This window comes from Eriocheir sinensis, chromosome 9 (genome assembly GCF_024679095.1).
Source record: "Eriocheir sinensis breed Jianghai 21 chromosome 9, ASM2467909v1, whole genome shotgun sequence".
NCBI lineage: Eukaryota > Metazoa > Arthropoda > Malacostraca > Decapoda > Varunidae > Eriocheir > Eriocheir sinensis.
In genome coordinates this window covers 14,552,939-14,580,336 of record NC_066517.1, presented here as the reverse complement: position 1 = coordinate 14,580,336, position 27,398 = coordinate 14,552,939, and the positions used below count along the sequence as shown (strand labels likewise).

At 41.0% G+C, this 27,398-nt stretch overlaps 1 protein-coding gene across 9 annotated transcripts in view; it reads left to right on the top strand.

Annotated features, from left to right (window-relative positions):
• LOC126995940 (hemicentin-2-like) overlaps nt 1-27,398 on the top strand; it is a 462,936-nt gene that overhangs the window by 332,513 nt on the left and 103,025 nt on the right. For all 9 annotated transcript variants that reach the window (XM_050855852.1, XM_050855854.1, XM_050855850.1 and 6 more), the window contains one exon: nt 1,013-1,065. The gene's annotated coding sequence lies outside the window, so the exon portion shown is untranslated. The remainder of the gene's footprint in view (nt 1-1,012; nt 1,066-27,398) is intronic.

Genomic DNA, 27,398 nt, shown 5'->3' with positions numbered 1-27,398 from the left:
CCCCGAAATGAAATAACTTGTAGTACCTTAGAAGTAGTAGTAGTAGTAGTAGTAGTAGTAGTTGAAGTAATAATAATAATGTGACAAGGACGGCAAGCAATAATGACAGTAGTAGTAGTATTAGTAGTAGTATTAGTATTAGTAGTAGTAGTAGTAGTAGTAATGGACAACATAGTCAACATTTACCTTACCTGGAGTCTACTCACCCGTCTCAATTAGGAAGTGAGAGCAAACATTCCATTTTTGAGCCGAGTATAACAACAAACAACCCTCTTTAATTAACTTTCCCCTTAAAAATAAAACGAAAAAAAAGGAAAACACGAATAGCACCCGCCCCGCCCCCTCCCCCCCCCAAAAAAAAAAGGTGGAGGTAATCAAGTACAAACACAGCAGAAACCATGACGAACAACAAAAACAACAAGAAGAAAAGTAAACACCACGAGGACCTTTATTAATTCTCGGGTTTACCTTTGTTACCCCCATTTTTTTCCACTGACCCCGTTTTCTTCGCCGGCCGTGACGTCATCGGGTATCCTAATAGAGGGCGTGTTTGTTGCGTCACTGATCTCCTTTACATCACCGAGGGCAAACAAAGGGACCTTTACGCCTGACGTCACGCGATGGAGGAGGATGTAAAGGGTAAACAGGACTTTGATGAACGACCTCGTAAATGTAAACAATCCCAAGAGAGAGAGAGAGAGAGAGAGAGAGAGAGAGAGAGGGAGAGGGAGAGGGAGAGGGAGACTGAGGTAGACCGACAGACAGACACACAGATACAGACAGACAGACAGACAGCGAAAAAAATATCCATAGACAGCCAAAAATAAACAGGCAAATGAAAGAAGCCAAAAAAATAAAAGATGTAGACATAAAAATCAACTGAAATAAAGAAATCGGTATAAGAGAGAACTGGCTCCCACAATGCGCCTCTTGTCCATTGAGGGGCATTTGGCAGAGCCCGTCTCTCTTTATCGCTGGCCCGGCTAATAATGTTCCTCTTGCATAATTTCAGAGTCCCGAAAGAGGAAGAAGAAGAGGACGAGGACGAAGAAGAGAAGGAGAAGGGTGAGTACTATTGTTGGTTCGTTCGTGTGTGTGTGTAGGTGTGTGTGTGTTGGGAGGTGTATGTGTGTATGTGTGCGTGTATGTGTGAATCGGTTTTTTTTTATGTATATATATCCAGTTAAGTTCTTTTGCGCAGTTTTTGCTTTTTGAACATATACGTCTCTCTCTCTCTCTCTCTCTCTCTCTCTCTCTCTCTCTCTCTCTCTCTCTCTCTCTCTCTCTCTCTGTCTCTCTCTCTCTCTCTCTCTCTCTCTCTCTCTCTCTCTCTCTCTCTCTCTCTCTCTCTCTCTCTCTCTCTCTCTCTCTCTCTCTCTCTCTCTCTCTCTCTCTCTCTCTCTCTCTCTCTCTCTCTCTCTCTCTCTCTCGTGGTGGCTTTAGGATAGTAAACTTTTCATCCATTTATTTCCTTTGTTTACTACTTCCCTTCCGCTGTTTATCTGAACATTCTGCTCCTCTTCCTTCTCCTCCTCCTCCTCCTCCTCCTATTTCTTTTCTGTTACCTATTTTCTGCCATTTTCATCTCCTTTTTCTTAATCTATCTTTGTCTTCGTGTCTCTCTCTCTCTCTCTCTCTCTCTCTCTCTCTCTCTCTCTCTCTCTCTCTCTCTCTCTCTCTCTCTCTCTCTCTCTCTCTCTCTCTCTCTCTCTCTCTCTCTCTCTCTCTCTCTCTCTCTCTCTCTCTCTCTCTCTCTCTCTCTCTCTCTCTCTCTTATTCTTATTTTTATCATCATTTTTCTTTTATACCTCCCATCCAATTTTTTATTTCTCTGTTTACGTTCTCTCCTCTCCCTCAACCTGATTTTTCCTTCACTCAGCTTGTCTTTTCCTCCCCTACCTCTCGCTCTTTTTCTCTCTCTCATCCAAGGCCTATATCTTTTTATCAAGGTTTCTTTCATTCCTCCCTTTACTCTGTCCACACTTTCTCCCCTTGTCTCCTCTCCCCTCTTTTGTTTCCCATTCCAGTTCCTTTGCTTTCTCTTTCTCCTTGTATTTACCTCCCTTCCTTCCTTCCCTCTTCTCCCATCTTCCCTCAAGCCTGCTCCTCCCTTTTCCTCACCGTTTCTCTGTGTTTTATGTCTTCTATTCCCCTCTCCTCTTAGTTTGTTACTCCTAACGTTCTCTTTGGACCCTCTCTTACATCCCTGTCCTAGTATTCCCCTTTTCCCCCACCCTCCATTATCCCCCTTTCCCCTCTCCATCTTACCCTTCCTCTCTATATTCCTCTTCATTCTCCCTCTCACTTCCTTTCCCTCCCACGTTTGTTTGTTCTCATCTTTTCTTGCTTCCTTCCCCCTGTACCCTCCCTCCTCCAATCGTCTCTTCTTACCTTCTTCCCCTTCCCATGCTCACCTCTTTTCCCCCTTTTATTATCTTGTTTTGTGCTCACCTTCCCTCCACTCCCCCCTCCCTCCCTCCTCCTCTCAGTTACCCTCCCTCTCCTTCCTTCACATACACCCCATTCTCCCCTTCTTTTTCTCACCACTTTCCCCTTCCTATCACCTCCCTGTTATCACCTCCCTGTTTTGTGTCCCCTTTCCCTCCCTCTCCTCCCTCCTCAGCTCCCCTCCCTCTTCTCCCTTCACAAACACACCCTTCTCCCCTTCCCATTCTCACCTCTTATTCCCCTCTTCTTTGCTTCTCCCTTTCCCCTCCTTTCCTCCCTCCCTCCCTCCCCCTTTCAGCTCCCCTCCCTCCCTCCTTCCCCCAACACATACAAAATAACGCTCAAAATCGCCCTCGACACGAGATTAAGGATAATTTATGGAATTAATATATAATTATGCTAATCCGAGGTGACACGCGGCTGCATAAACACTTTTTTTTCGTCTCTTTGTGGCCCTGGTGACTCTGACGGGACTTAGGGGAGGGGGGGGGAGGAGAAGGGAGAGGGGAGGGAAGGGAAGAGGAATTGGAGGGGAGGAGGAAGAGGGTCAGGGCGCATGAAAGCCAGATACAGAAATGGGGAAAGGGAGAGAGGAAGGAAGAGGAGAAGGGGAGATAGGGGAAGAAGGGAAAGAGGTACTGGGAGGAGGAGGAAGAGGGTAAGACAGATGGAGAAATGGGTGAAAGGAAGGAAGAGGAGGAGGAAGGAAAAGGGAGAGAGGAAAGGGGGGGGTGAGGGGAGAATAAGGTAAGGGTGCTGAAGGTAAGGAAAGGTTAGGAGGGAGAAGGCGAAAGATGGAAAAGGAGGCGGGAGGAAGAGGGGAAGAGGAGGAAGGAAAGGGAAAAGAGGACAGGTAGGAGTTAGGGAGGTTTAGATAAGGGTGCTAAAGGTAGGAAGAAGGAATCGGCAATGAGGGAGAATGGAGAGATAGAGAAAGAGGAGAGTAAGCAGGGTATGAGGCGGTTGAAGAGGATGGAGAGAGAGAATGGAGAGGAGGAAGGAGAGGGGAAGGGTGCATATTTGAAAGGTAGGTAGAGGGAGCGAGAATAGAGAGAGAAAGCGGGAAAAGGGGGTAAGAGTAGGCAGATATAAAAAAAGGTGGTTTGTGATATAAAAAAAGAAGAAAAAAATAGAGAAAAAGTTTGGTTAATTAAGGAAAGGGGAGGGGGAAGAGGAAAGTAGAAATGAGGAATGATATATAGGGAAGAATAGAGGTAGAAAGGAATAATGAAGTGAAAAAGATATACAAAAGGGAGAAAGAAATAAGGGAGAAGGAATAAGAGGAAAAGAAAAAAAGGGAAAAAATAAAGAAAAAAAGCAAAGGAGTAAAGCTTAGCAGGAAAGGTGCGTGAGAGTGAGAGAGGAAGAGAAAAGGTGATGAAGAAATGGGAACAGGAAGGAAGAGAAATGGATGGAGATTAAGGGATGGAAGGGAGGAGAGGAGGGAACGGGAGAGCAAAAGATGAAAGGAGGAGGAGGAGGAGAGGGAGGAAGAGGGGTGAGAGGGAGGTAGTTACGACTGGGATCATTAGTGGTGGAGGTGGAGGTGGTGGAGGTGGTGGTAGTGGTGATGAAGGTTTAAGATTATGCAGATGATAGTGGTGTTTGATAGTGATAGTGGTGATGGTGATGAGTGTCGGTGATGAACGGCGATGGTTTTGTGTTGACGGTGGAGGTGGGGGAATAAAAAAGAGAAAATGGAAGTTAGAGAAATACTTGCTTTACTTTTTATTTCTTTTTTCATTCAGTGGCGTGACGTATTCATCAGGCAATTGTGTGATCCGAACTTGCCTCTTTAAACTTACCTGAAAGTCTTCCTCATTAGTATAAATATATATATCAAAACCATAAGAAAATACCGTACTAATACAATACACAAACGACGCTATAGTATAATGACAAACACATAAATATTTGTACGTATTCTATTCTATTATTTTCTGCTATTTTTTGTTATTTTCTATCCTCTTATAAAATAATATAATACCGAATAAAATAAACGAGAATCTGCAAAAAAGGAGACGACGCATAATATTACTACAGACAAACAGGAAATATTTGTACGTATTCTCCTCCATTCATTCCTATTCTTTTCTATTCTTTTATATTCTTTCATAAATAAAATGCAATACCAATAAAACAAATAATTTGCAATGATGTAATAACACTAAATATTACAATGACAAAGACAGGAAATATTTGTACTTTTTCTAATCTATTATTGTTTCTATTATGTTCTATTCCTTTATAAAAAAATACATTACTAATAAAATAAAATAAAATCCACAATGAGATGACGACACAATCTTACAATGACAAACCCAAGAACTAATAATTATACGTTTTCCATTATTTTTTTTATTCTTTTACCATTAAGTGGAATGCAAATGATAAAAAAAGGGTCGGGGAAAAAATAATCCGTCGCGGGAAAACTGCAAACCGAGTCAATTTTTGCGCCTGAATTATATATTTTAGAAAAAGTTTCCCCTTCTCTCTCCGGCGTCCCCCAGCAAGGCCACGAGGGGAGGGCTGTGTTACTGCCCCTCTCTCTCTCTCTCTCTCTCTCTCTCTCTCTCTCTCTCTCTCTCTCTCTCTCTCTCTCTCTCTCTCTCTCTCTCTCTCGCTCTCGCTCTCTCTCTCTCTCTCTCTCTCTCTCTCTCTCTCTCTCTCTCTCTCTCTCTCTCTCTCTCTCTCTCTCTCTCTCTCTCTCTCTCTCTCTCTCTCTCTCTCTCTCTCTCTCTCTCTCTCTCTCTCTCTCTCTCTCTCTCTCTCTCTCTCTCTCTCTCTCTCTCTCTCTCTCTCTCTCTCTCTCTCTGTATCTCTCTCTCTCTCTCTCTCTCTCTCTCTCTCTCTCTCTCTCTCTCTCTCTCTCTCTCTCTCTCTCTCTCTCTCTCTCTCTCTCTCTCTCTCTCTCTCTCTCATCAAGAAGCAAGATAACCAGAACCCTCCCTTACCTACCTCCTTCCTTCTCTTCCTTCCTTCCTCCTCCTCCTCACCACCTGTCAGCTGGATCAGACGTCTGCTTTCCCTCCTCCTCCTCCTTGTCCTCCTCTTCCTCCTCCTTCTCTTCCTCCTCCTCCTCTTCCTTGCACCATCTGGGCCCAAACACCACCAGCTGGAGAGAGACCGTCAGCCTAAGAGGTGGACATCTATATTCTCCCGAGACGTAAAATCTTTTCCTTAACTCCATTCGAAAATTCTTTCTCTTCTTGAAACCATTTTTGTGAAACTTATTTTCCCCTCTCTTTCTTTCTCTTGGTCCGCCGCCTCTCTTTCTCCTGTGTTCTTGCTCTTTCCCCTCCCCCGCTTTCTCTCTCTCTCTCTCTCTCTCTCTCTCTCTCTCTCTCTCTCTCTCTCTCTCTCTCTCTCTCTCTCTCTCTCTCTCTCTCTCTCTCTCTCTCTCTCTCTCTCTCTCTCTCTCTCTCTCTCTCTCTCTCTCTCTCTCTCTCTCTCTCTCTCTCTGTCGCACGTGAGGTTCTTTTTATCCTTTCTCTCCCTTTCTTTCCTCAAGCCGTCCATTCCTCTCCATGCAGAATGTCTTTTTCATCTGTAATTTCCCTTCGCGCACTCACATTCTCTACCTCCGTCTTTCTCTTTAAGGTTCTCCACTTTTCCGAGTCCGTTTTCCAATCATGAATTTCCAGGCGATATTCCGAAGGTAGTTTTGGGGGACGCGCGGCGGCCGGGCTTGTTGGAGATTCATGCGATGCCGACTCACACTTGCACGGCTCTTCTGCAACACAAATTGGTCACTTCTGCGGGAACCTTGACTCGCTGCCGCTTCTGCCTCTCTCGGGGTTTGCTCTGATCCCCCGATTCCTGTTTTGCGTTCCTTTGTTTGGCTGCTTTGTGGAATCGAAGTCTGAATCGACTGATGCCGGAATTAGACCGCTTATGAATATTCCTTGTTTTGCTTCCGTGATGACGATCGCTGGAATTGTTTGTTTACGTGGGTTTGTTGGTTTTGTTTTTTGGAATCAAATAATCTTTCACTTATATTGCTTTAATGAATTTATAGCTTTTATGCATTGTTTGTTTAGATTCGGTGATCCTTTTGGCCACTCCTCTTAACTTTTTATAGGAGCAGTGATTTGCGGGCTTTTTTTTTCATTATTGTTTTTTATTTTTTGCCTTTGAGCTGTTTCCTTTCTGTAAAAAAAAGGTTATAATTAGAATGTCTTCCTGGTATTATTCTTTTGTTTAAATCGTCTTTCAGTTATATCGTTTAATTAGAATCATAGCGTCTGAGAATGACTTACGTAGCGTCGATAATAGCAATGATTTGAATGTGTATCTTCGTCTGGTAATTCCTTTGTTAATTAGAAGTAAATAACCTCTCTCTTACATCACTTTGCAGATGTATTACTATTTATAGCGTTTATGAGATATTTCTCTAAATTCTGAGATAATAAGATTTTTAATTATATATCTGCGTGCTTATTATTTTGTTAGTTGGAAATAACCCATCTCTTCTTTTAATCACATCGGTTTCTATTTTATTCGCAAACTATTTCAAGCAACCACAGATCTGCTTTTGATGTGCTTCTTCCATTACTATTTTCCCCCGCGGTTTTAATTTACCCCAAATGATCATATATATTGCTAAATGACCTCGTTTTCTTCATTTGGGTTCATTAAAATTCCTCCTTACATTAATAAATCAACCTCCAAACTTGGCCGGGTTCTTCGTTTTCCATTTTTCTTCCTTTTTTTTATTTTCTTATTTTACTTTCTTCTTCTTTTTAGACCGTAAGTACATTATATTCTCTTACATTTTCTTTACATTCACTCTAACAACATAACCTAATAATACCTCACATCTTCTTATGCTTCTTTTCTTAGTGTTACGGTGTCTTATTTTCCGAGTTGTATGTTATTGGTCTTTCTGTTCCTTCTTTCTTTTACAAACTAACATTTATTACGTTCTTATCCCTCCTTAGCATTATTCGTCCTCCTGATATTCCTCCTCCTCCTCCTCGTCCCTCAGCCATAGCTTTCTAAATCCCACAATTGCCAGTGACCACAAATCCCGCAAGAGTCCCTCCCACCCCACAAATTCTCTCCTTTTCCCTAACTTCCTCTTGTTGTAAATTCTCCCAGGGTCCTTCACTCCTCCCTCTCCATCTCTCTCGCTCTCACTCGATTTCTCCTACTTTTAAGTCTTCCCTCCCTCCCTCCCTCCCTCCATCTTTCTTGCCTTCTTCATTCCTCTCTTTCTCTCCATTTATCTCTTCCTTCCCTCCCTTTGTCTCCCTTTCCTAATCTTTTCCACCTACACTTTTGAAGATTCCTCCATTTCTCTCTTTCTCTCTCGTGCTCCTGTTTTCTCTCTCTCATTTTCTCTCCGTCTTTTCTCTCTCGTCCGTCTCTGTCTAATTTTTTCCCTTCTTCCTCTTTCTCCACTCAATAGCTTCTTCACTCATCCTCTCCACCCTCATTTTCCCCTTTCCCTCCCTCCCTCTCCCTCTCTTTACCTCTCTCCTCCATTTTTTTTCCTCCTCTTCCTTCTCCTCCTCAAATGTCTCGTCAATATTTCTCTCCTCAAGGGGAAGAAGGTGAGAAGGTGAATAATTAGGAGAGAGAGAGAGAGAGAGAGAGAGAGAGAGAGAGAGAGAGAGAGACGATGACAAAGATAGATTAAGAAAAAGGAGATGAAAATGGCAGAAAATAGGTGACAGAAAAGAAATAGGAAGAGGAGGAGGAGGAGGAGGAAGAGGAGGAGGAGGAGGAGGAGGAGGAGGAGGAGATAAACAGTGGAAGGGAAGTAGTAAACAAAGAAAATAAATGGATGAAAAGTTTACTATCCTAAAGCCACCACGAGAGAGAGAGAGAGAGAGAGAGAGAGAGAATCTGATCTCCTCATCACTACAAATTTCCCACAAAATTGCTGCCTCTCTCAATGCAGATTTCCTCCCCCCTCCTCTCCCCTTGAGCTTGTTAATGCCCCCTCCTCCTCCTCCTCCTCCTCCTCCTCCCGTTCTCCTCCTTTTCGTCTCATCTTCTCTCAGGTCCAGATTCTCAGTAATATCCATATTTTCTTTGTTATAATCAACTCATGATTCTTTCCCTTTTTCTTCTCTAAGTAAAAATAAATGTATTACTTCCATGTTTGTTTTGATATTAAGTTCTCTCTCTCTCTCGCTCTCTCTCTCTCTCTCTCTCTCTCTCTCTCTCTCTCTCTCTCTCTCTCTCTCTCTATCTCTCTCTCTCTCTCTTCTCCCTCCGTCCTTCCTACGTCGTCTTTCATTCGTTATTTTCTCTCTACTTTCGTTCCTCATGTTATTTCTTCCTTTATTACTTTGTTCTGCTCTTCCTTTCGTGCTGTCATTCTTTCTTTTTTAATCCCTTATCTTTCCATCTTTCCTTTCTTGTTATATTTCCTTCCTTCCTTTCTTCCTTCCTCCCCTCGTTTCTTTTTCTTCTTCTGTGCCGGTGAACAATTTATTTTTATCTTTTCTTCCTTCTATTCTCTTCTACATGCCTAAATTCCTTCCTTCTTTCCTTTCTTTCTTCCTTGCATCTCTTCCATCCTCCTCCCTTCCTTACTTCTACCCTTCCGCCTTCCTTCCTTCGTTCTTTCCATTCTTTATATTTTTCCGTTCTTTCCTCCCTTCTCCCTTTCTCCTATTAATATCTTCCACGTTCCTTCCTTTTCCCTTCCATTCTTTATTTCCTGCCTTATTACCTCCCTCCTTTCTCCTGTGACTGTCTTTCACGTACCTTCCTTCTTTCCTTCCTTTGTTTTCCCTTCTCCACATTTCGATCTTCGCTTCTTCCATTCTTTAATTCCACTCGTCTTTCCTCCCTCCTTTCTCCTATGACTGTCTTCAACGTATCTTTCTTCTCTCCTTCCGTTCTTTAATTGCCCTCCTCCCTCCCTCCCTCCCTCCTTTTTTTCCTTATGAGTGTAAACAGGGTATTGTCATTATTTTTCCTCCCTCACTTTTCCGTACCCTCCCCTCGCGCTTCACATGCTCCGCCGCCGCCGTTCTGTGGGACAATGCTGCGTGTTCCATCCAAGAGTGTTTAATCCCTTTTTCCGTCGCTGGATCGTCTTGTTGAGTTGACAAAGCTCGCTCCATATGAGACTACGTGGCTTGTCAATTTTTTTTCTCCTCCTTTTGTTAATTGAATGTGTGTTTCTCTCCACCACCTGCTCTCTCCTTGTTATTTGTGGGTGTTTTGTTATTTTTTTTTTGGTGGGTTGTGTTTATTTGTCAGTCCTTTAATTTATATGTGAGTCGGTGTTCTTTTTTTTCTTTTTCTGTTTGTTTTGTAAGTTTGAAGATGTTTTGCTTGCCTGTTGTCTCCTTTTGTTATTGTTTTTATCTGTGTGACCTTTTTTCTCTCGCTGTTGGTCTGCCTGTTTAATCAACTACATGTGTTTCTTTCCTTGTTTTTGTTTGTTGATGTTATGAAGCTCTGGTCGTTTATTTTTTGTGCATTATTTATTTCCTCTCCTTTCTCCTTATTCTATCCTACATAAAGTTTTTTGGCATCTTCTTTCGCTTTTATATAATGTCCCCTTCCTGGCATTTCTTTACGTACCTTTTCTTTCACTCATTATTTCTTTCCCTCTCTTTACTTTGAATAAGCTGCATGATATTTTTGACATTCTTCTTCCGTTTTTTTTAATTATTTTCCCTCGTACGGCATTCCTATATATGTGTACATTCTCCTTTATTAATTATTTCTTTCCTCTCTTTCCTTATTCTAACCTACATGACATTTTTGACAATCTTCCTTCTCTTTTATTTAATTATCCTGTCCCGGCATTCCTATATATATGTAAATTCTCCTTTATTCATTATTTCTTTCCCTCCCTTTCCTTACTCTACCCTTCATAATATCTTTCACATTCTTCATTCACTTTTATTCAATTTCCCCGTCCCGGCATTCCTATATATAGCTCCTCCTTTATTCATAGTTTGAAATGCGCCCAAAAGATTAAGTCGCCGGGAAAAACAAGTCTTCGTTTATTTTTTCCTTCGCCAATTGGCAGCGCGAAACAGGCGGCGGCGGGGCGTGAACGAAGGACGCTCTTGCCCGCGCCTCGTCAGTGTTACGTGCGGAGAGAGGAAAAAAAAGGAGAAAATTTAGCAACGAAGTAAAAAAAATGGAGAAAAATGTCAAGAAAAAAATTGTAAGAAGAAAATAAAGTAAGAATTCAGAAATGAAATGGAAGAAGTTCTAGACGTAAATAGAAACAAAAATAAAATATAAAAGTGACCGTTAAAAATGTAAGAATGAAAAAGTTAGAATTCAGAAGTAAAACGTAACTAGTTTTAGACGTAAATAGGAACAATAAATGAAAAAAAAATATGGAACCTTGTGTCCTTCAAAGCCTCAAAAACCCAATTTCTGCACTTATCAACTCGATACAATCTTCCAAACACCTATCCCCTATTCTTCAACAACACTCCGCTGTCACCTTCTTCAACACTAAACATCCTCGGTCTATCCTTAACTCAAAATCGTAACTGGAAACCTCACATCTCCTCTCTCACTAAATCAACTTCCTCGAGGTTGGGCGTTCTGTATCGTCTCTGCCAGTTCTTCTCTCCCGCACAGTTACTATCCATATACAGGGGGCTTGTTCACCCTCGTATGGAATATGCATTTTGCGTGTGGGGGGCTCCACTCACACAGCTCTCTCGGACAGTGAAGTCAAGGTTATTCGTCTCATCAGCTCTCCTCCTTTTACTGATAATCTTCTACCTCTTAAATTCCGCCGCCATGTTGTCTCTCTCTTTATCTTCTATCGATATTTTCACGCTGCCCTTGAGCTGTTTCCTCTGCTGTAAAAAAAAGAAAAAGAAAAAAGGGAAGAAAATACTGGAAAATGAAGGAAGGAAGAAAGTAGGAATTCAGAAGTAAAATGTATGAAGCCCTAGACGAATATATAAAGAAAAACGTAAACTGTTTGAATTCATAAAAGAAAAAGTAGAAAAAAGAAGTAAAAATGAAACTAGTAAAAAATGAAGGAAGGAAACAGTAAAAATTCGGAAGTAAATGTAAGGAGTTATAGACGTAAATAAAAAGAAAAATCGTAATAAGCATGAATTTATGAGAGAAAATTCACCAGCTAAGAAATAAAAGAAGTAAAAAAGAAACTGGTAAAATGAATGAAAGAAATGTAAGAATTCAGAAGTAAAATTTAAGTTGAAGACGTAAATAAAAGCAAAAAAAAGTGTAAGTGTGAATTGAAAAAGAGAAAATTTACCAACGAAGAGGTAAAAGAAGAAATAAAAATGTGTGCTAAAAGAATGTAGATTGGAAAAAGTAAGAAATTAAAAGTAAAATTAAAGTTCTAGACGTAAATGAAAGCAGAAAAAAAGGTAAAAGTAGGAATTGAAAAGAAAATTTACCAATGAAGAAGTAAAAGAAGAAAAAAAATGTGGGAGGGAAAAAGGAAAAAAGTAAGAATCCAGAGGTAAAACGTAAGAAGGAATAAACGTAAAAAAGGGAGAAAAAACGAAAAAGGTACGAATTGAAAAAGTAAAATAAAAAAACGTAAGGAATAAAATAGTAAAAGAGAAGTGGAAAAAAATTTTGTGAAAAAATTGAGAAGCGTATAAAAAAAGTTGAAACGCATGCATATATAGAGGAAGGAAATGAAACACACACACACACACACACACACACACACACACACACACACACACACACACACACACACACACACACACACCTCTTCGTGGCGCAATTGGCCGGATTCTTTCAGTTGACTAGGAGAGGTTACTGTCCCCCCTTGAGCAAGGGGGATGAGGTGTGTGGTGTGTGAGGTCCTGGCAGTACCCAGAGATCGACTAAATGAGCACTTGCTCTGTCGGGAGGGTACCTGCTGGCGATTTCGAGTCCAACTCGCGATCAGGCCGTGGTGAATTACACACACACACACACACACACACACACACACACTCACACTCACACAGGTAAATAAAAGCTTAGCCTGAAACACGTCAATAATTAAGTCTTACAGGTGAGGGGTCAGAGGGGTGAAGGAGGAGGTGCAGGAGGAGGAGGGGGTGGTGGTGAGGGAGGAGAGGTGTTATTGGCATCTGAATAGGGAGAGTGGAGCAAGTAAGAGAAGGGAATGGGAAGGAGAAGTGGAGGAAATGGGGGGAAATGGTGTGTCACGATGGGAAGGAAGAGAAGGAAATAGAAGTAAGGAAGGGTAGAAGAGTGTGAAAAAGTCGCGAAGGGAAAGTTGGAAAGGAGGGACGGGACAGGGGGAAGGAAAGGGAGGGCTAAATAAAGAAAAAGAGGAGGAAGGAAGGGAAGGAGAAGGAGATGTAGGGGTGGGAAGGTGAGCTGGAGTGAAGGAACGGTTAAATAAAAAAAGAGGAAAGGAGGGGACAGAAAAGGGAGGGAGAAGTGGTAGGAAGGTAAGGTGGGGTGAATGAACGATTAAATGATGAATAGAGGGGAAGAGAATGGGAGGGAGATTTAGGTCGAGGAGGGAGAGGGGTGGAAACGGGAGGTTTAAATGAATAAAAAAGGGGAAAGAGGGGAAGGGGAAGGAGAGGGAAGTGAATGTGGTTTGAAGGAAGGGTTTAATGAAGAAAATAAGGGAAAATTATAGAACGGAATGGGAAGGGAGGGAAATGGGACGGGGAGAGAGAGATAGGGGTAGGAAATAAAGATTGGGTGAAGGTGAGTGTTGAAAGAAGGAGAGGGGAGAAGATGGGAAGGGAATGGGAGGTAAGGGTAGGTAGGGGAGGGATAGAGGTAGGGTTATGAAAGGAAGGAGGGATAAAGAAAGTGTTAAAAGAAGAAGAAAGGGGAAAAGAGGGGAAGTGGAGGTAGAGGTAAGGGTAGGAAGAGAAGGGTGAGAGGCAGGGTTAGGAACGGACAGGGGGGAGGAAAAAAAAGAGGGGAAAGAAATGATAAGGTAAGTGTAGAAAGGGAAAGGGGAAGTAGGGGAAGGGGAGGGAGATAGGTAGGGGTAGGAGGGGAAAGTGGGATGAAGGAAATAGTTATAAATGAAGAAAAAAAAGGTGAAAAGAAGGGGGAAGGGAATGATGTGGTAAAGGTGGGAAGGGGAAGGAGAAGTAAGGGTAAGAAGGGAGGGAGGGATGAAGAAAGGGTTAAATAAAGAGAAGAGGCGGATAAAGGGAAAGGAGAGGGAGACGTAGGGCCAGGAAGGTAAGAAGAAAAGAAGGGATGAATGGGTAGAGGAGGGAGAGGTAGAGGATAAGGTGGGGTGAAAAGGGTGAGTTAAATGAAGAAAAGAGGGTGAGAGAAGGGAAGGGGAGGGAGAGGTGGGGGTAAGAACGTAAGGGGTCTGAAGGAAGGGTTTGATCACACTATAATTTACTTCATGGACGAAGAATTCCACTTAACCTGCCGTGCTAAGTGTTCCCGCGCCACACCTGGAGGGGGAACGGGTTATTAAGAATCCTGGGGGTCGAGAGAGAGAGAATGAATAAGTATGAGTGAGTGAGTGGATGGGTGAAGAAAGTGACAGAAGAGAGTAAGAGAAGACAGTTTGAAAAGAGTGTGAAAAGAGTGAGGAAAGAGAGGGAGAAAAGAGAGGGAGGAAAGAGAAGGAGAAAGGAGTGAGAGAAAAAAGTGAAGAATGAAAAAAAGTGAGAAAGAGTGAGAAAGAGTGAGAAAGAGTATGTAAGAGTGTGTAAGTGTGTAAGAATGTAAAAGTGTGAGTGTGAAGGAGTGTGAAGGAGTGTGTAAGAGTGTGTTAGAGTGTGTTAGAGTGCGTAAGAGTGTGTTAGAGTGCGTAAGAGTGAGAAAAGAGCAAAAGAGAGAGAGAGAGAGAGAGAGAGAGATTAATTCCAGGTAAAAGATATTCCTTCTTAATGGAAAACGGGGTATTCATTACAAGGGGCAAATAATAGTCTTTTTTAAGTTAGTTTTATGCGTTTGCGAAGATGAAAGAATTAATTACTGATTAAATGGTAGAACAACAAAACTCATATCGAAAGGTCAATGGCACTACTCGATAATTAAAACATTTGATATTAATGAGTCAATAAACGAGTTGAGGGAGTCTGTGTTATTTATTAAAAGCTGAATTGACGAGGTTTGTATGTAGGGTTGAGGGGAATGGTTCGTGGCGTGGTGACCTGCATGTGCTTCAAAAGTGGAGTAATTTTTTTCTTCATGAGGGGAGAGTCTTAATCACTGTTGCCAGATTGTCGTACTCAGAGCATAGTATTTACCGGTTTCTGACGACTAGCTATTGCCAAGAAACATCAGGAATTAACTATTTTAACGATAATTATAAGTGAATCTCCTTACTGGGGTCCAGGAGACAGTTTTTGTGCTGGAAGTCGGTAAATATAAGAGGCTGAGTAAGACAATCTGGCAGGGCTGGCCTTAACGAGGGGATGCACGCGGTAAGGGAGGAAGAGGCCCAGAGAAATTGAGGGTCGTGCTGACAAAAAAAAAAAGAAGGAAATAGTGTTGATTTGTACGCAGAGAAACAATGTCAATTCGTATACAAAGAAATGGTGATAATTCGTATGCAAGGAAAGAGTGTTGATTAGTACGTATAGAAATAGTGCTAATTCGTATACGCAAAGAAATAGTGTTGATTTGTACGTAAAGAAATGGTTTTAATTCATATTCAATTCGCATATTAGAAATTAGTCTCTCTCTCTCTCTCTCTCTCTCTCTCTCTCTCTGATCGAATTTGAAAGACGTAAGACGGTGATGACAAAGAAGATGTAATTAAGTATTATTGCAGTCAGTAGAAGGAAACGTGAAATATATAATCGGTTACATAATAAAAAAAAAAACTAGAAAAAAGACAACGAGGAGAAAGGACAATAATTGCAGCCTCACAAAGAAATATAACTCAAGTATTATTTAAGTCTTTAGATAGAAACTCATATAATCAAAGTTACATAAGAAAAAATAGAAAAGAAGACCAATAAATGAATGAGGAGAAAGGACAGTAATTGCAGACACACAAAGAAATATTGCTCAAGTTCGGGGCTTCATCTGAAGAAACAACGGCGTATCTGTGAAATTAATATAAGAAAACCGGGTACGACGCGGCTAAAAGTTTGTGAAAATAAAACTAAACAGAAAGGATGTTGTGCAATTAGATTAAGATATTTCAAGAAAATATTAGGTCTTGAAACTTTAGCAGACAAGAAACAAAAGAAAACAAGTATGAAAGAACACGAAGGCAACGAGCTCAACGAAGAAAATAAATAGTAAAAATAAAAGTAGGGAGAAGATAAAAAGCAATAAAAGTAATGAGATAAAGGGAAAGGGAAAAAAGGGGAAACAAGGAAAACACGATGACAGAAACGTGATTGTAAACTTTTAATAAGACAAAGTAATGAAAAAAAAGTAGAAAAAAGATAACAGTAAAAATAAAAAGGAAAGGATAAAAAGCAATAAAAGTAATGAGATACCAGCGAAAGAAAACAGGGAAAACACAATGAAAATACCCGACATAAATGTGATTGTAAACTTTCAAGAAGATAAAGTAATGGGAAAAAATGAAAAAAATGTAGAAAAGAGCATTGCCGGTGAACTCATCATTGTCATTCAGCTCACCTGTGAATAATTAATTACTTCGCACCTTACATTCGCACCTGATGAAATGGCCTGCATGGGTAATGGATGGTGTGTAGGCATCCATCCAGATATCCTCTTTAACTGCTATCTTTCTCGAATCTATACTTTCACAGTTTTCATTGACTTTCCTTCACTAACCTCAAAAGCAGAAAGAAAACTATGAAACCAGATGAGAAAAGAAAATCCTGACCTTTCCTAAATCTGTACTTTCACTCCCTTTATTTACTTTACTTTACCACCTTACCTTAACCTCTACTTTCACACTTTTTATTTACTTTCCTTCACTAACCTCAAAAGCAGGAAAAAGAAAACTATGAATCCAGATGAAGAAAAAAAATACTGACACCTAAATCTTGAATCGCACACTTCTCATTGTCATTCCTTCACAAATTTCAAAAGCAGAAAGAAAAATACAAACTCAGTTGAAGAAATAAAAATCCAAAAACTAAACCAAACCTTAAAGTATGAGAAAACGAAATAGAGAGCATCCTAAAATATGAAAAAAGTATAATAGCAAAAAGGTTCAAGGAGAACAGCCCACCCAATAAGTACCTAAGACCCCCCCCCAAGTTAAAACAAAGAAAACCGTGTCGGAAAGAAAACGAGGGGCGCATGAAAAACGGAGGGAGCGCCATAATTCAGCCGCTAACGAGTTCTTGGACGGATTGTCATAAATTGAATAAAGGAAATGCGTCTCAGCTCCTCATTCTACCCGGAGAGAGAGAGAGAGAGAGAGAGAGAGAGAGAGCGCAAAAGGAACGTTGCTGCTCGAACCTAAAATGGGAAATCGTTGGTTCGGAAACAAAATCTTTGCATTTTATATACACTTATAAAAGATTTTTCCTCCTGAATCCACGGCAAGAGAAGTAGTAGTAGTGGTGGTAGTAGTAGTAGTAGTAGCAGTAGTAGTAGTAGTAGTAGCAGCAGTAGTAGCTTTAGTCAGAATAATATTACTAGTTGTAGTATTAGTATCAGTATTAGTTATTAGGAGAAGGAGGAAGAGCAGGGGGAGGAGGAGGAGGAGTAAAAATAATAATAATAAAATAGTAATAACAATAGTAATAATAGTAAGAGAAAAGTTGAGAGGAAACTGGAGGAAAGGAACAAATTGGAGAGAAAGGAGAAGAATTAAATGTTACAGACAAGCTGGAGAAAAATGAGAGAGAGAGAGAGAGAGAGAGAGAGAGAGAGAGAGAGTAGAAGAATGAAAGTGAGAAATAAAAAATGAAAAAAAGAATGAGAATGAAAATTGAGAATGAAGAATAAGAATGAAGAATGAGAATAAAGAATGAGAATAAAGAATGTGAATAAGGAATTAGAATAAAGAATGAGAGAGAGAATAAGAGAGAGAGAGAGAGAGAGAGAGAGAGAGAGAGAGAGAGAGAGAGAGAGAGAGAGTTAGAATGACCAAAGAGAGAGAGTTAGTGCCTCTGCCCGACGTATTGCACCCCTCTCTTCTCTCCCCTCCCTCCCATCTCCCCTCCCTCTCATCTCCCCTCTCCCCTCTCACCTACCCCTCTCCCTCTCTTCCCTCTCTCCTGTTTCCCTCCTTTTTTCTTGCCTTATCTCTCCCCACATCTCCCTTTTTACTTTTCCTCCCCCGTCTACTTATTCTCTTCTCCCTCCTGTTTCCCTCCTTTTTTCTTGCCCTATCTCTCCCCACATCTCCCTTTTTACTTTTCCTCCCCGTCTACTTATTCTCTTCTCTTTATTTATTATCTTTTTTTTCGGCGTCGCAGATGCCGATCAACAGATTGTCCATCTTCTTGTCGTTGTTGTTCTCTTCAAGTTGTTTTCCTGGCTTACCCATGCATTGCAGACATGACATTGTATAATAACATTTTAGACCCCTAGTTACATAATATAAATTGTTGGGGGGGTGTTGGAGGGTCATGCGACGCCGATCTAGCACAGTTTTTGTGGTATTAACACTTGTTTCTTCTATCTTTTCTTTTTTCTATTCCTCTTCGCCTCTGCTGTTCTTCATTGTCTCCTCCTCCTCCTCCTCTTTTCTCTCTATCTATTTATCTATCTCATATCTTTCTCCTGCCTGTGTCCCAATTCCTCCCTCTCTCTCCTTTCGTCCCTCTTTTGTCTCTTCTCTCTCTCTCTCTCTCTCTCTCTCACGCCAAAATATCAGAGAAACGGTGAATTGCGATTTTAGTGAATTCAATTTTGTGTTCTATTAAATATCATCATGAGCGTGGATAATACTGTTTGGTAATGTCGGTTTTTCATTTCGTTTGATGTTCCGTATTAGTGTGTATTTGCGTTATTCGGGCCCCCGTTATTATGGCAAATGTTACCGAAAAAAAAGAATTAGTTGTGATGCGCAGTTCATCGGGTGGAAGGAAAAAAATGTAGTATGCGTGTGTGACTTCGTAGTGGGTGTTTTTTTTTGTTTTTTTTTGCGGGTGTGAGAACTTTTTATTTGTTATATTTTTTTTTTGTGTGTGTGTCGGATGAAAGAAAGTGTTGCACAAAAAGTCATGGAAAGTTTAAGGTGTCGATGAGCGGGCAAGTGACGATGACTCTACTTTTTTTATATATATTCTTTATTTTTGTCATGAAAGTTTATTTATTTATATTCTTTAACCTTTTATATATTTTTTGGTTTAATTCTTTTTAGCGACACGAGTTTTTTTATTTGCGTTTTGCGTTATTATTTAAAACATTCACTTATTTGAATTTTAGTGTTTGTTTTTAATTAATGGCTCACTTTTCTTTTTGTATATTGTTGGCCTTTTCTTTTCCATTATTTTTTTATTCATATTTATTTTTCTTGTTCTTGTTGTTCTTGTTCTCCATATTCTTGTTTCCCTTTTCTTCTTTTCTATTATTATTCTTTCTCTTTCCAATTATTCATATTTATTATTCTCGTTCTTGCTCTTGCTCTTGTTCTTCTTGTTCATATTCCTGGTCTCCTTTTTCTTCTTCTCATTTTTGTTATCGTTATTATTTTTCAACTCCCAAACGGGGTGTGAAGGAAGAATCCACGAGGAAGGTGAGGAATTTCGGATGCCAGGCCAGTAGGGTGGAAGGAAGGAAGGAGAGAGCGAGGGAAGGAGGGAGGGAGGCCGATGGGGAGCAGAAAGGAGCGAGGGATGAAGGAGGGAAGGGCGACGCGGAAAGAAAGTGCCGTAATATGGAAGGAAGGAAGGAAGGGAGGAAATACGAGCTCTTCATCCTCTTCCTCTTAATCATCGTTTAGTTCCCTCTCTCCTCCTCCTCCTCCTCCTCCTCCTCCTCCTCCTCTCTCCTCCTCTTCCTCCTCATCTTCCTCCTCCTCCTCTTCTTCCTCCTCCTCCTCCTCCTCCTCCGTCATGCCGGAACACGTTATACAGTGTCCACTTGCACTGATTTACTGTTACAGGATTGTGTGTGTGTGTGTGTGTGTGTGTGTGTGTGTGTGTGTGTGTGTGTGTGTGTGTGTGTTGTGTACACGTTTACATATTCCGATGTATGCCGCCCTGCACACTCTGACTTCCAAGGTGCATACATGCCTACACAAACGTCCCCATTTTGTTGTATATGCATGTATACGTGTACATATGTATTCGTACACAGGTAACTCTTTCCATAGATGATACTCGCTAAATGTTTCAGGAGCTTCTCGGATGACTTTGTTAGTGGAGAATCAATTTCGAAAAGCTGCTTGTTTCCTTTGTCGGCCGAAACGTAGAGTGTCGTTTTAAAGTGTTGGAAAAGCTTATTTTGTTTGTTTTCAATCAGAACACGCAAGGAGATCGTATCCTGCTCCATTGAACGCAAACCATGACATGTTGTGCAGCCTCTAAAAAAGTTCGTTCAACATAAATTGGAGTTCCACTATTTTCCTGGGCGCGACACTTTCTATTTTCTCCGTGAGCTTTTATCGCTGTGGAAGAAGAGTACTGTTAGGCATCGCAATTGAGTACTACGAGATAACGCAGAAGGAGAAAGAAAAGGAGGGAAAGGGACATAATTCAACGCATAGACGAGAGGGAAGATATGATTATGATAAAGAAAGGGAGTAGAGGGGTTGGAAAGGGTAGAAAGAGTATTGAAGGGGATGGGATAAATGGGGAAAAAAGGGGAAGGAGAGTAGTAGACTTGAAGGGGTAGAAAGGGGATTGAAGGAAAGGTGATACGTGAGGAGAAAAGGGAATTGAAGAAGTAGTTAAGGTGAAGGGTTTAGATAGAGGATAGAAAGGAAGGAGATGGGTGAGAAATAAAGGGAAAGGGAGTAGATAAGTTGAAAGACCTGGAAAGAAGATTAAATGGGAGGTAATGGAAAGGGAGAAAATGGAAAGGGAAGTAGTTTAGTTGAAGGGACTAGAAAGAGGATTGATGGGGAGGTGATTTTTTTTTTCACAGTAAAGGAGACAGATCAAGGGCTTAAAAAAAAAGGGAAAACAATAATGAAAAAAAAAGTGTGGGAGAAAAAGGGGAAGAGAAAGGAAGCACCGAGGGGGGATAAAGAGGGGTTGGTGATGGGTCTGCATGGGGGGGGTAAGGAGGAAGGTGAGGTCAGGGTTCGCGTGATCCATCAGAGCGAGGGCTTCATAGGTTCTGATGAAGTCATAACCAGATAATTAATTTCATGCGCCACTGTCTCGTTTGGCGGCAACACGGAAGTAGGGGGTCGTTATTATGATTAGTATTGTTATTGATGTTGTTATTGGCATTATTATTATTATTATTGTTATTTTTATTATTATTATTATTATTATTATTATTATTATTATTATTATTATTATTATTATTATTATTATTATTATTATTATTATTATTATTAGTAGTAGTAGTAGTAGTAGTAGTAATAGTAGTAGTAGAAGTAGTAGTAGTAGTGGTAGTAGTAGTAGTAGTAGTAGTAGTGGCATCTGTTCATATTGTAGTGGTAGTGATTATTGTTATTATTATCGTCATCAATATTGTAGTAGATTTTGCTGATTCTGTTCATTTATTTTGATTCAGGAAAAGTATTTGTCAAAACTCTCTCGTTATCCCCATCTATTAAAATTTTACACTTCTATGAAAAATAATCTTTTTGTATCATTATTGTACTAATGAAATACGTCAAAGGCTATTTTTTCGGGATTTGTACAGTGCAAGTATTTTTTCTCCTTTACACATTTGTCATAAAGATAATCCCTGCTTTGGTGTCCTTTATGAGGGAGAGAAAGATAAAGTGATGGGATTAAAAGGGAAGAAGGGGAGGAAAGGTGAGGGAAGGATAGAAAGGAAGAGTGCGAGGAGAGGAGGGAACGGATGGGAAGGGAGATGAAGGAGAGGACATAAGGCAAGTGAACAAAGATGAGATGAAGGGAGAAGACGGGGACATGAGGGAGAGCAGATGAGGGAAAGTGAAAAAAAAGTGCAGAGTATAGAAAAGAAAAACTAGGCAAGCGTGACAAAGAAAAAGAGGAAGGCAGGAGATCGACCGGAGGAAGGCAAAGATGAGGGAAAGTTAAGGGAATGGAGGTAAGTTTCGGGGTGGGAGGAGGAGGAGGAGGAGAGGTGGGGAAAGGTGGAGGATGTGCACGGATAATTGGGAAACATATGCAGAAAACTTCCACCTCCAGCAGTAGGAAGTAAAAAAAAGTTGTGTTACGCTTAGCAGATTGATGGCCGGCAGACTTATATAACGAGGAGTGAAGTGCTAATTAGATACAGATGCTCAGGTACAGGTTTATAATTCTACTAATGAGGGCAGGGAAAGGTTAGTGGTCCTCCCCTCCCCTCTATTTTTTTTTGTATAATGTTTAAATGTTGGGTCTTTGTGAATGATAAAAGAAGTGAACTGCTAATGCGATGTTGATGCTCAGAAACAGGTGTATAATTTTGCTAATGAGCACAGGTAAGGGTTGTTGTGGTTCCCCTTTTTTTCATGATTTCAATGTTGGGTTTTGGCAAATGATAAAGGTAATTCTTATATGTAACCAGAAGTGAACTGCTAATGAGATATAAATGCTCAGAAACAGGTGTATAATTCTGCTAATGAGTACAGGTAAGGGTTGTTGTGGTTCCCCTTTTTTTCATGATTTCAATGTTGGGTTATGGCAAATGATAAAGGTAATTCTTATATGTAACTAGAAGTGAACTGCTAATGAGATATAGATGCTCAGAAACAGGTGTATAATTCTGCTAATGAGTACAGGTAAGGGTTGTTGTGGTTCCCCTTTTTTCATGATTTCAGTGTTGGGTTTTTGCGAATGATAAAGGTATTTTTTTTATATAACCAGAAGTGAACTACTAATGAGATAGAGATGCTCAGAAGCAGGTGTATGATTATCCTAATGAGTACAGGAAAAGGTGATTATGGTTTCCTTTTTTTCGATAAGGTTTATGTGCTGGGTCTTGTTGAGTGATAAAAGCAGACTTAGATAATGAGATACGGAGAAGCGACGCTCAGAATACAGATGCCTAGAAGGTGTGTGATTCTCCTGAGTGTCGGAAAGGGTTAGTGCCCCCTCCTCCCCTCCCCCCCCCCTTTTTTTAGTGTAAGCTTTGAATGTCAGCTCTTGGTGAATGATGAACGCAGCAGCTCTTTGATAGCATTACTGTTTAGTTCAACATTAATTAATCCGTATTGTGAAAGTGCAGCGCGGATGATGGTGTTTGCTCTGCCGTTCATCCTCGCCATACATATCATAAAGACCCATTATGTTGGTAAAGCCGCGGTATTAGGAATAATTCACTCTGTGGCGGCCGCGGATGTAGCGTTCATATAGTTTACCTGTCCAGTGCAATAGCTGTTAAATTAAATGACAACACTCTCCTCTTCTTCCTGTCCCCGTCTCTTCCTTTCATCCATGTTCACTTTCCTCACCTTCTCTCCTTCATGTCCTCGTCTTTTCCTCTTTCTCATATTTGTTCATTTTCCTCACCTTCTTTCCTTCCTGTCCCCGTCTCTTCCTTTCATCCATGTTCACTTTCCTCACCTTCTCTCTTTTATGTCCTCGTCTTTTCCTCTCTCTCTCTCTCTCTCTCTCTCTCTCTCTCTCTCTCTCTCTCTCTCTCTCTCTCTCTCTCTCTCTCTCTCTCTCTCTCTCTCTCTCTCTCTCTCTCTCTCTCTCTCTCTCTCTCTCTCTCTCTCTCTCTCTCTCTCTCTCTCTCTCTCTCTCTCTCTCTCTCTCTCTCTCTCTCTCTCTCTCTCTCTCTCTCTCTCTCATATTTGTTCACTTTCCTCACCTTCTTTCCTTCATGTCCCCGTCTCTTCCTCTCTCTCTCTTCTTTCTCTCACTCTCTCTCTCTCTCTCTCTCTCCTCTCTCTCTCTCTCTCTTTCATCCATGTTCACTTTCCTCTCTTCTCTCCTTCATGTCCTCGTCTTTCTCTCTCTCTCTCTCTCTCTCTCTCTCTCTCACTCTCTCTCTCTCTCTCTCTCTCTCTCTCTCTCTCTCTCATATTTGTTCACTTTCCTCACCTTCTTTCCTTCATGTCCCCGTCTCTTCCTTTCATCCATGTTCACTTTCCTCACCTTCTTTCCTTCATGTCCCCGTCTCTTCCTTTCATCCATGTTCACTTTCCTCACCTTTTCTCTTTTTTATGTCCTCGTGTTTTCCTCTCGCTCATCTTTGCTCACTTTCCTCACTTTCCCTCCTTCATGTCCCCGTCTCTTCCTCTCTCTCATCTTTGTTCACTTTCCTCACCTTCTTTCCTGCCTGTCCCCATCTCTTCCTTTCATCCTTGTTCATTTTCCTCACCTTCTTTCCTTCATGTCCTCGTCTTTTCCTTTCTCTCACCTTTGTTCGCTTTCCTAATCTGCTCTCCTCAGATTTCCTCTCCCTCTTCCTTCCTTCCAATCCTTTCCTTCCCTTTATTTCCTTTCCTTACCTTTAATCCCATCCCTTTATCGTCACTTTCTCTCCTTCAACATCCCTGACAACCCCTTCTTAGATTTCCTCGCTCTGTTCCTTCCTTCCAATCCTTTCCTTACCTTCCTTTCCTTTCCTTTTCCAATCACTTTTACTACCTCTAATTACTATCCTCGCCCTCTTCCTTCTTTCCAATCCTTACCTTTCTTTCCCTTCCTTACCTTTGACCCCATCCCTTTACCGTCCCTTCCTCACTATCTCTTCCTAATGAATGACACCGAAGCAGGAATGTTCTTTATGACTAACACGAGTTGAATGCAAGGGAATGAAGAGTTCGAGAGATGAAAAATATATATGAAAAAGGGGAAAAATATGAAGCGTGTTATTTTTTTTAGTGACAACAACAGCAGAATCAGCAGGTGTAGAAACAATAGCAAGAGCAGGAAAAAAATAGCACCGAGGGGAAAATAGGACAAGGAAACAAAGCAGATTTATACGGAACGGTCCATGCAAGCGAATGTTTCACTGATACCTATTGTGTTTCTCTCTCTCTCTCTCTCTCTCTCCTATTTCCCATAATCCTCTTTGTGTCTGGATTGCGTCCCATATTTTTGGTTTCGATTCTTTATTTCGTAGTTTTTAGTCTTTCAATTCTATTTCTGTTTTTCTGGATAACTTTATTTCGTGCAGTTCATCCTCGCTGGACACTTTTATTTGCCATCTACTGTATGATGCATTGGCACCCGTACTACTGTCTCTCTCTCTCTCTCTCTCTCTCTCTCTCTCTCTCTCTCTCTCTCTCTCTCTCTCTCTCTCTCTCTCTCTCTCTCTCTCTCTCTCTCTCTCTCTCTCTCTCTCTCTCTCTCTCTCTCTCTCTCTCTCTCTCTCTCTCTCTCTCTCTCTCTCTCGTTCGTTATCGGTACTACTCTTTTTTCTGCTTTTTTTATTTTCTTCTGTTTTTTCGCATTTTTCTCTCAGGTTTTCGGTTATCTGACTTTCCCTTTTGTTTACTCTAACTTGACGCAGAGATGTTGAAAACTTGTTCATTCCCTCTCTCTCTTTCCTCTCTCTCTCTCTCTCTCTCTCTCTCTCTCTCTCTCTCTCTCTCTCGCTCTCTCTCCCTTCCCCCTCCCCTTTCCATTAGCAAAACTTTTCATGTAATATCAAATTCAATTTCGCTATTCTTGCTGAAACATTTTTTGACAAACAGTAAAAGAGTGGACGTTGGTCGTTGGCTTCACATTTTTTTTTTCCTCATATATACTTCAGTTCTTACCTTTGATTGCCTGTATCTTTTTCCCAGTTGTTTTAAGCTCATTATTGGCTTTGTTATTGCTACCTAATTATTTTCTGCTCCATTCTTTTGTCTTCTGCGTAGATAGTTTGATTGTTTTTCCTTTTTGTTTATTTTCAGAGGTATTGTTTGGTGTTTATTTTCCTTCCTGCACACTCTCATCAACTCCTTTCCTTCTTTATTTACCTTCCTTCTCCCCTTCTTCTTTCTTTCTTCATTTAACTCTCTTCTCCCTTCTCCAATCCTCCCTCTTTCTTTTCTCATGAGTAGTTTTTCCTTCCTCTCTTCCTTTATTTCTCCATTGTCTTCTCCAACTATCTCCTTCTCCATCAGTCTTTTCTCCTCCTCTTCTTCTTCATTTACCTCCTCTATTTTTCCATTCCTTCCTTTCTCCGTTTGTGTCAGTTCTTTCTCCTTCCTTCCTTTCCTCCTTCAGTCTTTCCTTCTCTATCCCTCCCTCTCCATCAGTCGTATTTTTTCCTTTATCCATCTTTTCCTTCTTCATTTCTCCCTTCTCTCTTTCCTCATCGCCAATCTCCTTTCAATCCTTCCCTCCTTCGATTTTCTCTTCTCCCCTTCTCCATCCCTTGCTTTCCATCAGTCCCTTCTTATTCCCACCCTTCATTTCTCTCCCTTTATCCCTTCATCATCTTCATTTGTCTCCCTTCTCTCCTTCTCCCTCCTACCCTCTCTCTCTTTTCTCCCTCTATCCAATTCTTGCTTTTCATCGGTCTCTTTTTATCCCCACCCTTCACTTCTCTCCCTTATCCCTTCATCACCTTCATTTGTCTCCCTTCCCTCCTTTTCTCTCCTTCCCCTCGTCCTTTCCCTCCCGCTTCCCCCTTCCCCCCGGTTTGCTCTCTCCCCTCTCCCCCCTCTCCCCGTTTACTCCCCCCCTCCCCCCCGTTTTCTCTCTCCCTCTCCATCACGAAGAAAGCAATATCGGCGCAACATGGAGACGCGTAGACGTGGCTGCTTATAATGAAGACGTAGAAGTGGCATTAATCAATCTCTATGTACTTGTTCCCGTCTCTCTCTCTCTCTCTCTCCTTTTTTATCTTCACTTTTGCTTTTGTTTTATTTTTATGAAGTGTGCTTTTTATTTTTTTCGTTTCCTTTATTTTTGTTTCGTAATTTTTTGTTTTCACGTTTTCCAATCTTGTTCTGTCATAATATATCTTCTCTTTCCTTTCCTTTTCTTCTCTTCTCTTCGCTCTCTCTCTCTCTTTTTCCCTCTCTCTTTCTTCCTCCATCATTCTCTTCTCTGGCTATGTATCGCTTCATTTTTTTTCTTTCTTCCAATTTCTCTTTCCATATTGCTACAGTTTTCCTTTTCCGTCTTTTTTACCTTTTATAGTGTTTCTTTCTATTCCTCTCTACTTTTTGCACTTTACTTTTTTTTTTTTACTTGTCTTTTACTTTTTTTCTTTTTTTACATTTCACACCAGTCTTTTTACTGTTTTTTTTATTTTCATTGTCCTCTGCATCTCTTTCATTTATCAGTCTGAATGTATTTTTTCATCATATTTCTTTTTTTTTACACTCTCTCTCTCTCTCTCTCTCTCTCTCTCTCTCACACACACACACACACACACACACACACACACACCTTTCTAGTTTATCATCTTTCTTCTTTTTCCTTCCCTGCTTTTGTCTTTCCTCCAAATTACTTCTCCGCCTTACCTCCACAGTTTTTCCCTCCAACGCCTCTCCATCATCTTCATCGCTTCCCCTCCATCATTCCCTCCCTCCCTCCTTCCCTCCCTCCCTCCCTTCCTTCTTTGACTCACTCCTCTCTGCCTCTCTCTCCCTCTCTTTCTCTCTCACCCGCTCGCTCCCTCTTCCTAAACCGCTTTTCTGAAATAAGTTTTTATCGTTATGAAAAATTATTCTTTGTGTGCAGGTGTGGGTGTGTGATAGCGACAGGTGTGTGGTGATGAGAGGAACAGATGTGGGAGTTTGGTGAGGAGCGGCGGGCTGGTAGTGGTGGTGGAGGTGTAGGAGGTGATGAGGAGAAGGAAGGCGAGGTGGTGGTGTTGGTGGTGGGTGTCTGGTGTTGAGGAGAGAGCTATGGTGTTGTAAGGAGAGAGACAGGCTTGGGAGAGGAGAAAAAGAGAAGAGAGGAATCGCGTTGTAAAGTGTTGGATGCGCCTTCGGTTTTGCTAGAAAGGAAGACATTTGGAAGATAAGAGAAAGAGTGGAGAGAAAAAAGAAAAGGCTAAGTGTGTGGAAATGAGAAAACAAAGAAATCGTGCAAACGAAAGAAAAAGATAAAAATAGCCCTGATGTTGAGGAAGAAGGAGAGGAG